The 13,283-nt window shown below is 38.2% G+C and overlaps 1 protein-coding gene across 2 annotated transcripts in view; it reads left to right on the top strand.

The window, feature by feature from the left end:
- The window catches only part of ca16b (carbonic anhydrase XVI b), a 239,642-nt gene that overhangs the window by 120,109 nt on the left and 106,250 nt on the right, over positions 1–13,283 (top strand). The gene's annotated exons all lie outside the window — the stretch shown is intronic.

Below are 13,283 nucleotides of genomic sequence, written 5' to 3'. Positions count from 1 at the left end.
GGTTGGGTTAAAAAAAAATATCCCAAACTTTGACTATTCCACGGAGCACCATTAAATCCATTATAGCAAAATGGAAAGAATATGTCACCACTACAAACCTGACAAGAGAAGGCTGCCCACCAAAACTCACAGACCGGGCAGGGGGGCATTAATCAGAGATGCAATAAAGACACCAAAGATAACACTGAAGGAGCTGCTAAGATCCACAGCGGAGATGGGAGTATCTGTCCATAGGACCACTTTAAGCTGTACACTCAACAGAGTGGGGCTTGATGGAAGAGTGGCCAGAAAAAAGTCAGTGGTGAAGAAAACACGTTTGGAGTTTGCCCAACAGCATGTGGCAGACTCCCCAAACATATAGAAGATGATTTTCTGATCAAATGAAACTATAAAATTGATCTTTTTGGCCATCATGGGAAACGGCATGTCTGGCGCAAACCCAACACCCTGAGAACACCATTCCTACAGTGAAGCATGGTGGTGGCAGCATCATGCTGTGGGGATATTTTCATCTGCAGGGGCAGGAAAGCTGGTCAGGACTGAAGGAAAGATGGATGGCATGAAATACAAGGCAATTCTGGAAGAAAACCTGCTTGAGTCAGCCAGAGGTTTGAGACTGGGACGAAGGTTCACATTCCAGCAGGACAATGACCCTAAACATACTGCTAAAGCTACACTGGAGTGGTTTAAAGGGAAACATTTAAATATCTTGGAATGACCTAATCAAAGCCCAGACCTCAATCCAATTGAGAATCTGTGGCATAACTTGAAGATTGCTGTACACCAATGCAACCCACCTAATTTGAAGGAGTTGGAGCAGTTTTGCCTTGAGGAATGGGCAAAAATCCCAGTGGATAGATGTGCTAAGCTAACAGAGACATGCCCCAAGAGACTCGCAGCTGTAATTGCAGCAAAAGGTGGTTCTACAAAGTATTGACTTTGGGGGGTGAATACCTATGCACACTCTAGATTTCTGATTTTTCGTCTTAATTATTGCTTGTGTCACAATAAAACAACAATTTTCACCTTTAAAGTGGTAGGCATGTTGTGTAAATCAAATGATGCTAACCCCCCAAAAATCCATTTTAATTCCAACTTGTAATGCGACAAAACAGGACAAACACAAAGGGGGATGAATACTTTTGCAAGACACTGTAGCCTTTCCTTCCTTAATGCATTTTTTTTCAACAAAAATGTTATATTTGAAGACTTGTGAAGAAGGGGATGTCGGAGTTAGAATAGGTCAAGCCACACTGAATTTGTTCCACTTATGCCTCATATGTCTCTCCCTATAAATGGACAACCACCAGTTTAAACTTTATGGCAGTAGTCCACTTTTCAGCAAGGCTTTATATGGCAATTTATAATTTATAAAGCACTGAAACAATGCAGTTTTTTGAATATGTAGATTAAGACAGTATAAAATGCACCTAAACCAAGTATTTTAAATTTAGCATGTACATTTTTAGCTTGATGGTAGTACTTTCAGAGTCCATTTTGTGACCTCATGACCTTGCTAACTAGGGGCCTGTGTTGTTGTTGTTCTTCTTCTTCTTCACCATGCATATGCCTCTGAGTTTTATATGGGTTATTCTTTCCCATTTAACTAAAATTCAGTTTGGGACTCTTTAATACTAAAGCTTTTTTTATGTTTTATTTTGTGTTATGCTTTTGATTATGTTGTGCTTCATCTACAGCCATTAAATCATAAATTATTTCTTGCTTATTCCTGGAAATGGTTTGTCTACTTCAATATCACACAGTTTAAAAGTACAGTAATATCGCTACAACCTCTGTCACTACAATCATTTGTCTTGTAGCTCACAGTGCTACTGTGCGTCATGCAGAGTTTTCTCCTAATCAGAACAGAAGAGGCATTTTGACAGCAGACTTCATGTTGTGACACATTTGGTTGTTCCTTCAAAACAGCACAGCAGCATAGCACTCTAGATGCTGAGTGTTCAAACTCCCAAAAAATGCCACCACAGTTGGAGCGACAGGGATGCCAGTCTCACTGTCATACAAAGTAGAGGGAGTATGTTTCAAGCTGGCAGAACAGATGCAGTGCCTCTGTCACTGGTACCACAAACCAGTTGTTTAATTCCAAACAAGAGAAGATTAACCAGACCAATGAAGATTTGCAGAGAGGCAGCCACACACAATGGAAGTAATTGTGCCTGCTGTCATTTTGCACCACCAAAAGAGAGGCAAGGCATGAAATATTGCTGCTATTATTTGATGGAACAATGATAGCATGTAGTAATAATAATAATATACAGACTCGCGGCACAGTGGTGTAGTGGTTAGCGCTGTCACCTCACAGCAAGAAGGTCCGGGTTCGAGCCCCGTGGCCAACGAGGGCCTTTCTGTGCGGAGTTTGCATGTTCTCCCCGTGTCCGCGTGGGTTTCCTCCGGGTGCTCCGGTTTCCCCCACAGTCCAAAGACATGCAGGTTAGGTTAACTGGTGACTCTAAATTGACCGTAGGTGTGAATGTGAGTGTGAATGGTTGTCTGTGTCTATGTGTCAGCCCTGTGATGACCTGGCGACTTGTCCAGGGTGTACCCCGCCTTTCGCCCGTAGTCAGCTGGGATAGGCTCCAGCTTGCCTGCGACCCTGTAGAACAGGATAAAGCGGCTAGAGATAATGAGATGAGATATACAGACTCTCCTGTTGTGGTTGACAGATGAGGGTTTTAATGGGTTGTAGGTTGGCGTTGGTCCTCATTTCTTCAGCAGTGCTGCCGCGTATGGGAAAGTAGGCCATCCCTGGACTTGCATACCAGGTTGCAAGTGCTGCAGGTGAACTCAAGAGTGGACGGGGGCAGTAAGCTTTCCTGGACCTCCTTGCATCTCAGCTCCTCAAAGGATTCTGCTACATTGTGACATATGAGCCTCCAGTTAGTTCAGTCCAAGGCTATGGTTTGTAGATTACTTGGTACTAGCTTGCACTTTTTAAGGTCTTTCTTTAGTGTGTCTTTGTACCTCAGCATGGGTTTCCCTGTATTTCTGGTGCCACTGCTCAATTGGCCATAAAATACCATCTTTGGCATCCGGTTGTCACCCATGCACACCACATGTCCCACCCATTGTAGCTGAGCTTTTACAAGCATGCTCTCAATGCTTGGAATCGCACATCTATTCAGTACCTCAGGATTTGGTATTCTGTTTTGCCATTTGATGTTGTAGATTGAGTGGGCAGTGATTATATTATTAGCATAATGCTACTACTACTACTACTACTACTAATAATAATAATAATAATAATAATAATAATAATAATAATAATAAAAGACAAAATAAGAAAAGGTATGTTTTTATTAATCTTTTATGTGGAAATTAAAGCGAGACTGGTACAACAGTAATAATAAGAATAATGAGATAATGAGAAAAATTAACAAATAGAAATATGACAATGGCAGTGTGCCAGTGACAATATGATTAGTATACAGATTAAAAGGTGGGCAGGTTTATAATTTGATAAACATAATTAGGAAATCCCACTAGCAGATGGATTTCTGGTCACTATGATAAGGAACTAACCATTAAGAAAAACCAAGTCACTATACGCTTCTAGAAAGGCATGGAGTGATATTTGTTTTATATTTCAAAGGTTTTGGAAATTAAAATGTGTGTGGTTGGCTCCACTGTCATTTTTTTTTTTAATTAAGTTGGTGATTAATCAAAAAAGTAAAGCACACTGTCCAGCTCCCCAAATACTTAAAAGTGGATGAGCAAGCTTAGATGTCTCAACATGGATACCATAGATTAAAAATCCTGATTTATTTTACTTTTTACATCTCAGGATTTTAAGATAATGATTTTGTTTCCAGCAAAATGTAACAATGAAATATAACAAAACCACATACAGTCTTGGGGGAAAAAATTAAATCCAATAAACATATAATTATTTCATGAAATAAGAGGAAATTAATGATTACAGTCATGCTTTTGAGTTTGCAGACATATTTAGACCTTGTTATGAGATCCTAGTTCCCTGAGTTGTTGATGATAGATAGATAGATAGATAGATAGATAGATAGATAGATAGATAGATAGATAGATAGATAGATAGATAGATAGATATAGACCTTATGAGATCCTAGTTCCCTGAGTTGTTGATAGATAGATAGATAGATAGATAGATAGATAGATAGATAGATAGATAGATAGATAGATAGATAGATAGATAGATAGAGTTGCACAATGAATGATTTCAGTGGATAGAAATTGAATATAGTATTCATAATTATGTTTTCATTAGTGTATGAAACTATGAATCTTTGTAATTTTTGAAGCTGAGAATGAGTCCTCCATGTCTCCATAGGGAGCAGGTCCTCTTCCATGTACCCGCCATGTTGCGCTGCAACAGTAGCCCAGAACAGACAAACCAAACCCTGCCTCTAGAGAGCTCATTTCATATTTTTAAAAGGAGCAGCCAGGACCAGAAGGAAGACAAGGAAGAAGAAAGGATGATGAAGAATGTAGGAGCTATTTTTAGAGATTAATGGTGTTCAGTAAAGGTTTGTGGGGTTTTTTTTCTTTTAATTTAGTTATTTGTTAAACATTAATAAAAATGTTTGGCCTTGATACTTATTCATATTTCTGTTGCAGTTATGAGTTAATTTTTGAAAGAAAACTGTAAAAGATTCAAAAGTGTTTATGACAGTAGTGTTGTGGTATTTTAGTTATGCATCAAAAATTTATCAGAAACCCATCTAAAATGTGAAAAAGATTGATTAATTTAACAATTGCCAAGATAAACCAAAAAACAGTGGCCATACATGCTCTGCCATGCCTCTGCAGATAGATATTATTCCACCTGACAGCCACTGTAGGTTCTAATGCACACTTTGAAAGGTTGAGGTGAGGGATGGGTATTCAGTTGGTTGCAATCTGCAACCTCACCTCGGGATGTCTTGAACTGACTTCACTGCATTATTACTATCACTGAACTATCATCCATCCATCCATCCATCCATTATCTGTGGCCACTTATCCTGTTCTACAGGGTCGCAGGCAAGCTGGAGCCTATCCCAGCTGACTATGGGTGAAAGGCGGGGTACACCCTGGACAAGTCGCCAGGTCATCACAGGGCTCTGCACTATCATTATTTGTACTATTGTTTATTCATACTGCATTTTGTATATACTGCAAATATTTTATCATACCATTGCATTATAGTACATTCATATCGCACATTTGTACATACTGTAAATATCTCATCTCATCTCATTATCTCTAGCCGCTTTATCCTTCTAAAGGGTCGCTGGCAAGCTGGAGCCTATCCCAGCTGACTACGGGCGAAAGGCGGGGTACACCCTGGACAAGTCGCCAGGTCATCACAGGGCTGACACATAGACACAGACAACCATTCACACTCACATTCACACCTACGGTCAATTTAGAGTCACCAGTTAACCTAACCTGCATGTCTTTGGACTGTGGGGGAAACCGGAGCACCCGGAGGAAACCCACGCGGACACGGGGAGAACATACAAACTCCGCACAGAAAGGCCCTCGCCGGCCACGGGGCTCGAACCCAGGACCTTCTTGCTGTGAGGCGACAGCGCTAACCACTACACCACCGTGCCGCCCTACTGTAAATATCTATATCATAATATCTATATCAGGGTACCATTCCATACCCTGTAATTTTTGTACATTTATATTTATGTATATTACACTTATGTTATTTATTGCTATGCACTTCTGGTTAGATGCAGTCTGCATTTTGTTGCCTTGTACCTGTGACATGTGCAATGACAATAAAGTTGAATCTAATCTAATGTCGCTAAATCCTACATACTGTACCTTTAATTTAAACAAACAAAAAGACTGTCCTTTCTGAAAATCTCAGTTGTGTCATCCTTATGGTGAAATGTAAAACCATGTACTATACTAGTGACATATGGGTTTGACAAAGTTTCAGTTGAACAATATCCAAAAGTTTCATCCAGTTTAATTCTTTGATCTTGTGGTTGCTTAATAATATTGTCAGCAGGGGTAGGCATAGCAGCTGTTGATGGAATCTGGATCACATTCTTTGGATTGCTTTTTTACAGAGCTCCGTCTCAGCTGAATGCTAATCAAGTGTTAGTTACCTTCAGGACTAGAAGAAAGAACACAAATTACAAAGAAGAATAAATTGCATACACAAAAGAAAAGGATTAAGTCAAGCAGCTAATACTGTGAACTCCATTCAGTATTACTCCAGTGTTTTAAGGTGCCTGCTGTAGTGCAGTAGCCCTGCAGTACACTTTAAGATAAATACAAGGAAATAAGTAGAATAAAGGCAAGTGTATGCATTCAAAGATCTAAAATCCTAGCCTGATTGCTCTGCCAGCATTTTACTAATCATAATGAGTCACAGCATCCCAGGAAGAAATCAGTGGGTGGTGGCAAAATGTAAACCAGCATCCTTGGAACATTTGTGTAAGATGAGAGGCCCTGAGACTTTATAGAAAAGTGCCAAGTGGACAAGTGTAAACAAGTGGACATGCAGCAGAGGCATGAATTCCTGCTGATCTCTCTGTTCTGGTGTACTGGCATATGCTAAAAGTCATGCAAGTGCTTTCATATTTGTGATGTTTTCAAATGGCCAACCGCTGTTCTCTTGATTGCTACTTAACCAACAGCCTGAAGCTGTGCTCTATAAAGTCATATTTTACTGTCATGTTTTCTGTCCCGGGCGGCACGGTGGTGTAGTGGTTAGCGCTGTTGCCTCACAGCAAGAAGGTCCAGGTTCGAGCCCAGTGGCCGGCGAGGGCCTTTCTGTGCGGAGTTTGCATGTTCTCCCCGTGTCCGTGTGGGTTTCCTCCGGGTGCTCCGGTTTCCCCCACAGTCCAAAGACATGCAGGTTAGGTTAACTGGTGACTCTAAATTGACCGTAGGTGTGAATGTGAGTGTGAATGGTTGTCTGTGTCTATGTGTCAGCCCTGTGATGACCTGGCGACTTGTCCAGGGTGTACCCCGCCTTTCGCCCATAGTCAGTTGGGATAGGCTCCAGCTTGCCTGCGACCCTGTAGAACAGGATAAAGCGGCTACAGATAATGAGATGAGATGAGATTTTCTGTTCCAAAATTCTACATACGTTGGAAAAATTAGCACTTTTTAGCAAAATGTCTTCCAAAATGTTTCATGCTAATATATTCTATCCCCATTCACTGGATATGAGCAATTGCGTGCTCTGATTGGCTAATGTACTACTAGGACATCAGCTCATATACCGTGAGTAGAGAAAAACAAAATGGAGTGCATCAAGTCGGATATATCACTTTGTTATCAAGTATTTAAAAGAAACAGAAATAGCTAAAATAATATCAGTGACTTGCAACCACGTGATCAAAATGTGCTACGTCATGAACGTCCGCCATGTTGGTGGATATACAAAGCAACTAGGATGGCAGTCACTGAAAGCGTGTCTGTAAACAATGCTGAATTTTCTCAGTATTACCACGATTTGAATGATTGCACGACGATTCGATACAAAGAGAAAATAGATATGTGTGGTTTTGACCCATATTATTTAAAAAAGTCTGACTTTTCTGAAGATAAGATGCTTCTACCAACCATCAAGTATGAATACAGGTCATTTCATCCAAAGCCTTTTTGTCCAATGGTTAAGACATTTCATCCAAAGCCTTTTTCATACGCACTATCAATTATTTTATATTTCAGGTATTTGTTTGTTCAAAAAAAGGAGGAATTCTCAATGGAATTTGACCGAAGCAAAATACATTTTTGTAAAGCAAATCAGTGCCATGGTATGTGCGCTTCGACACTAAAGAGCGTACTAAAGAGGGGGGTAACCACGTCGGCCCGTGCCACTTGCTGACCCTGGGATGAGTTAACTCCCGTATCATTGCAGGCTGCTTGCTTGCATGTCTGTGTTTCCGACTGAATCATATTAAATCTTCAGGCATGGAGCAGTGCTCTCGCAGGGGCTTCATTCGTGAATCCCAGGCCAAGGTGCGGTCCTACCGACCCGAGACCATGCTCTTTTGAATGTTGAGGTTTAGAGTGAGGTGGCTGTAAAATTTGGCTTCGCTATGAGCTCCCATGGCCGAGTTATTAATTTTTAAAGCCAGCTGGATCATATTAAATCTTTAGGTGCCAAGCAGTGTTCTCACGGGGCTTTCATTCGCGAACACCGGAATACCTGAAATATAAAATAATTGATAGTGCATATGAAAAAGGCTTTGGACAAAATGTCTTAACTATTGGATGAAGTGGTCATTGGATGAAGTGTCCGGATGCCCTCATCTCCTCTCTGTACTAAGCCTCAGAGTTTCCTCGCCCTCTTTCCGAATCACGGACAGAATTCTAAAAAATCGGAACGTGCCACGGTCACGAGTACTGTTGTGACCACAACCATATACAGCACAAAGATATGGCACAGCTAAAAGAACGCTTAAAGCAGTGGAAAAACAAAGAGAGTTGTGCACGTGTGACCTATGTTTTGTATGGAATGTCGCTCGACCCCCCATTTGTATATCCACCAACATGGCCGACATCCGGGTTTTTATTTTGCATTGATATCACTTGCAAATCAAGGATAGTCTTTTCCCCCCAATAGCTCTTGTTTCACACTCCAGCCCAGTTGGTGGCACCAAACTGCCAAAAACCCTAAAGAAGAAGAAGAAAATGGTGAACCATGTTACTGAACCAACTGAGGATGAAATAAAAACTCTACTTGAAAACAAAACCCTAAAAATACAAAAATGTACCAAAATATGGAATGAAAGTATTCAATGGTAAAAACATATCTTTTTTTCAAGAATTATTACAGCATTTTTCACAAATTGCTACTGTCATTTTGTCTTTTTTTTTTTGCATTCTAAGCGGAAATGATTTTGTCAGAAATTTTGTATAAAGTTTTTATTTATTGAATTTGCAAAAAAATAAAAATAAAAATGCTCTGTTTCTCAAAATCCAGTGAATGTGGATAGAATAAAACTGTTATTCCACTCAACCGCATCGTATATGGCTTATAGCCAACTCGGTGCTATGCACCTCATCAGCTGTCAGCTCATGTACGACTCGATTTCATGGAATAACTGTTAAAAAAATATATACAAAAAAAAACAGTTATTCTACTCAGTCTTGTCATACATGACTCAGTGCTACGTGCCTTGTTGGCTATCAGCTCATGTACGACCCGATTTTGTGGAATAACTGTGATGTATATAAACTAACAAAAAGCTGGTTTCCGATAGCAAATTTTCCATCCCACATGGGGATCTTCTTCGGGCACTGTATTTAAACGTACAAACAGCAGTACACGGAGTGAATGAGAAAAGACAGGAAATGAGGGGTGTGTATATATATATATATATATATATATATATATATATATATATATAAATAACAGAAAGCCATTAGTGTCAAAACATGAGCAAAGTGGCATGAATTACATTAATTAAACGAATAATTATGAAAGTCAAGTTCATCCAATCAAAACTAGCTAAAAATTTTTTACAATGGGAAACTGACCAAAAAAGAACAGCGAGCCAAAGGCCAATCAGAAAAGGGTTAAGAACGAGTGGCACGTGGGCCTCTAAGCTGACTACAGAAACCGTCACTAACATTTAAACCTGAAGGGTGCACTGTTTTTAGTTTCCAAATCCAATCTCTTTCTGCCTCCAGCAGATCCTGAGTTTTGGAACACACCTGTACAATGGTGAAGGACAAATTAAATTGAGAATGTCCATTCATAGTAAAATGTTCATACAACTGCGTACAATCGTTACCCAAATTTACCCTAGTGTTTCTAATAGCACTTTTATGATTTATTCACACGAAGTCTAAACGTTTTTGTCTGGCCAACATACTGGGCCTTACACAGGGTACAAGTGATAATGTAGATACAGTTGGTAGAGGAGCAGTTAGCCCCACTACTGACGACGGCAAAAGTAGCCAAAGTAGTTGTACTAGTGATTGAAGTTTGTGAAGGAAGAATACTACAAATCTGACAACGCGACTATTATATATATATATATATATATATATATATATATATATATATATATATATATATATATATGAGTGATTCCACGCTCTTGGGTACTGAAATGGGGACATGAACTTATTTTTAAAAATTCACCTAAAACCATTTCTTTTTTTACCATCAGGTCACAAAACATGTAATCTTTAATGAATGATATGTTAAAAGATAACTTTAATTTTCTGAGATGTAATAAAAACATATTTATATGCCAAAGTCAAGCCTATGAGTTCCAAAATGATGTCTGTTACATTACTTCTGTTACGATTGTCCATCTCGCGTCTGTTACAAATTAATTACAATCTAGCTATATACCATGTTAATCTTATTGAAAGAATGTGTATGTTTATTCTACTACACATGTTTATTAATTATATTTGCTAAAACATCACCTTCCTATGTTTCAAAAAGTAATTCTACATTGTTAAAATTGAGAATATGTCCACAACACTTCTGTTACATTCTGACTTTGGCATATAAATATGTTTTTATTACATCTCAGAAAATTAAAGTTATCTTTTAACATATCATTCATTAAAGATTACATGTTTTGTGACCTGATGGTAAAAAAAGAAATGGTTTTAGGTGAATTTTTAAAAATAAGTTCATGTCCCCATTTCAGTACCCATAAGCGTGGAATCACTCATATATATATATATATATATATATATATATATATATATATATATATATATAATTATTTTTACAGTTATTCCACAAAATTGGGTCGTACATGAGCTGATAGCTGATGAGGTGCATAGCACTGAGTTGGCTATAAGCCATATATGACACGGTTGAGTGGAATAACAGTTTTATTCTATCCACATTCATTGGATTTTGAGAAACAGAGCATTTTTATTTTTTGCAAATTCAATAAATAAAAACTTTATACAAAACGTCCAACAAAATCATTTCTGCTTAGAATGTAAAAAAAAAAGACAAAATGCGGTAGCAATTTTTGAAAAGTGCTATAATAATAATTCTTGAAAAATATAAAAAGATACATTCTTACCAGGTGGCACGGTGGTGTAGTGGTTAGCGCTGTCGCCTCACAGCAAGAAGGTTTGAGCCCAGTGGCCGGCGAGGGCCTTTCTGTGTGGAGTTTACATGTTCTCCCCTGTCTGTGTGGGTTTCCTCCGGATGCTCCGGTTTCCCACACAGTCCAAAGGCATGCAGGTTAGGCTAATTGGTGGCTCTAAATTGACCATAGGTGTGAATGTGAATGGTTGTTTATCTTTGTGTGTCAGCCCTGTGATGACCTGGCGACTTGTCCAGGGTGTACCCCGCCTCTCGCCCATAGTCAGCTGGGATAGGCTCCAGCTTGCCTGCGACCCTGTAGAACAGGATAAGCGGCTACAGATGATGGATGGACATTCTTACCATCAAATACTTTTATTCCATATTTTGTTGCTTTTTTAATTTTTTTTTTTTTTTTGGGGGGGGTTGTTTTCGAGTAGAGTTTTTATTTTGTCCTCGGTTGGTTCAGCAGTACGCTCTGCCATTTTGTTTTTCTCTACTCGGAGTATGTGAGCTGATAGCTTAGTAGTAGAGTAGGCAATCAGAGCACGTGATTGCTTATATCTAGTGAATGTGGAAAGAATAACTAATTGATTGATTGATTGATTGATTGATTGATTGATTGATTGATTGATTGATTGATTGACTGATTGATGCCAAAGAGTGTCCTGTGCTTGTTCCAAGTAGACCACATATAAAATTATTTTTATATCAACTTTAAGTTACTATATCTCCATTTCTATGTGCATCAGCATAAAAAAAAACACTGAAGTATAAATCTAGCACTTTCAAAGGGAAGTAGCTGTATTGCTTAGAATAAATTTTTGTAATCTGTGTTAGCGATTGAGTGTTGAAAGTTTTTAAGCTTTGTTAAATTAAAGTATGTAAATTTTGATTTAGGTAGAGCATGAAACTCGTGGTATGACTGTAGAAAGGTGCTGTCAATTACTACTGCTCTGAGAAGACTAAAGCTATGGGCCTAGAACTGTAAAATGACCTACTTGTCCTCTCATTAATTGGGTAAAAGGAGCAATCAATCCTTTACCAAAGAGAAGCATGACTTCATTGTTTCCCATTGGAAAGTCATCTGACCTTAATCTGTCAGAAGGAAAAGAAATCTTTCCTTGTGCTCCCATGAGCATCATGTCCCTGGCCTGAAGATATAGGTATTGGATTTTTAATCGGTCAGGGCATCTTAAAGAGATTGTCATAAAGTATCATCAAGTTAATTAGGTGGAACTGAGCACAGCTAAGAGTGTAATGGAATTGGCTTTTAGATGGTACAGTCAAATTTACTGACTGATAAAAGTGACTCATGAATAATGTCACAGGTTCCCAAGCTGGTCTTGGAGTATCCCATGTCCTGTACATTTTAATGTTTCCCTCCTCTGATACATGCACTTGAGCTAATACAGGGTTGTTAATGAGCTGATGAGTTGAAGTGGGTGTGATTGGAACAAGAAAAACACCCACGTGTGCAGGACTGAGATACTCCACTGCAAATAAACTGAAAACTGAATTTGAGGAGAAAATTCCTAAATACCAGTGAAATTATCTTGCTGCATGGACAGATAATTCTACTTGACAAGACATCTTGGAATAAGTTGGTTACAATCTAGAACTAGTTTTAATAATCTCAGAGTTGGTGTCTTGTATTCTTCTACACTGCAAAAAATGACATCTTAGCAAGTTAGAATATCTTGAATATAGCTGAAACGATCTAGGATTTCCTATTGGAAGAATACAAAGCAAGGCAAGGCAAGTTTATTTATATAGCACATTTCATACACAATGGCAGTTCAATGTGCTTTACAGAAGTAAAAACAAAAACAGTAAACAATACAGAAATAAAATTACATAAAATAATTTTATTTTTATTCTAAAACAATTAATTAAAAGAATTAAAAGAATTAAAAGAAAATAATAAGAATTAAACAATAGTAGAAATAAAATAATAAAATAAAGTAGAAATAGGAGGAGAAAAAAATAGAATAGAATAAAGAATAAAATAGAATAAAGTTAAAATTAAAGTAAATTTAAAACATGCAGAGAAAGTAAAAATTATAAAAAAAAAAAAAAGAAGACAATATTAATTATTTAACAGAAAGCATCTGAAAACAGCTTGGTCTTTAACCTAGATTTAAAACTGCCAACAGCAGGAGCATTTTTAATGTCCTCTGGCAGTTGGTTCAAGACACCAAGACACCAACTCTGAGATTATTAAAACTAGTTCTAGATTGTAACCAATTTATTCCAAGATGTC

This window comes from Neoarius graeffei, chromosome 4 (assembly GCF_027579695.1).
Source record: "Neoarius graeffei isolate fNeoGra1 chromosome 4, fNeoGra1.pri, whole genome shotgun sequence".
Classification (NCBI taxonomy): Eukaryota; Metazoa; Chordata; class Actinopteri; order Siluriformes; family Ariidae; genus Neoarius; species Neoarius graeffei.
Note: the sequence above shows the minus strand (reverse complement) of the source record. Positions and strands in the feature narration are given on the sequence as shown.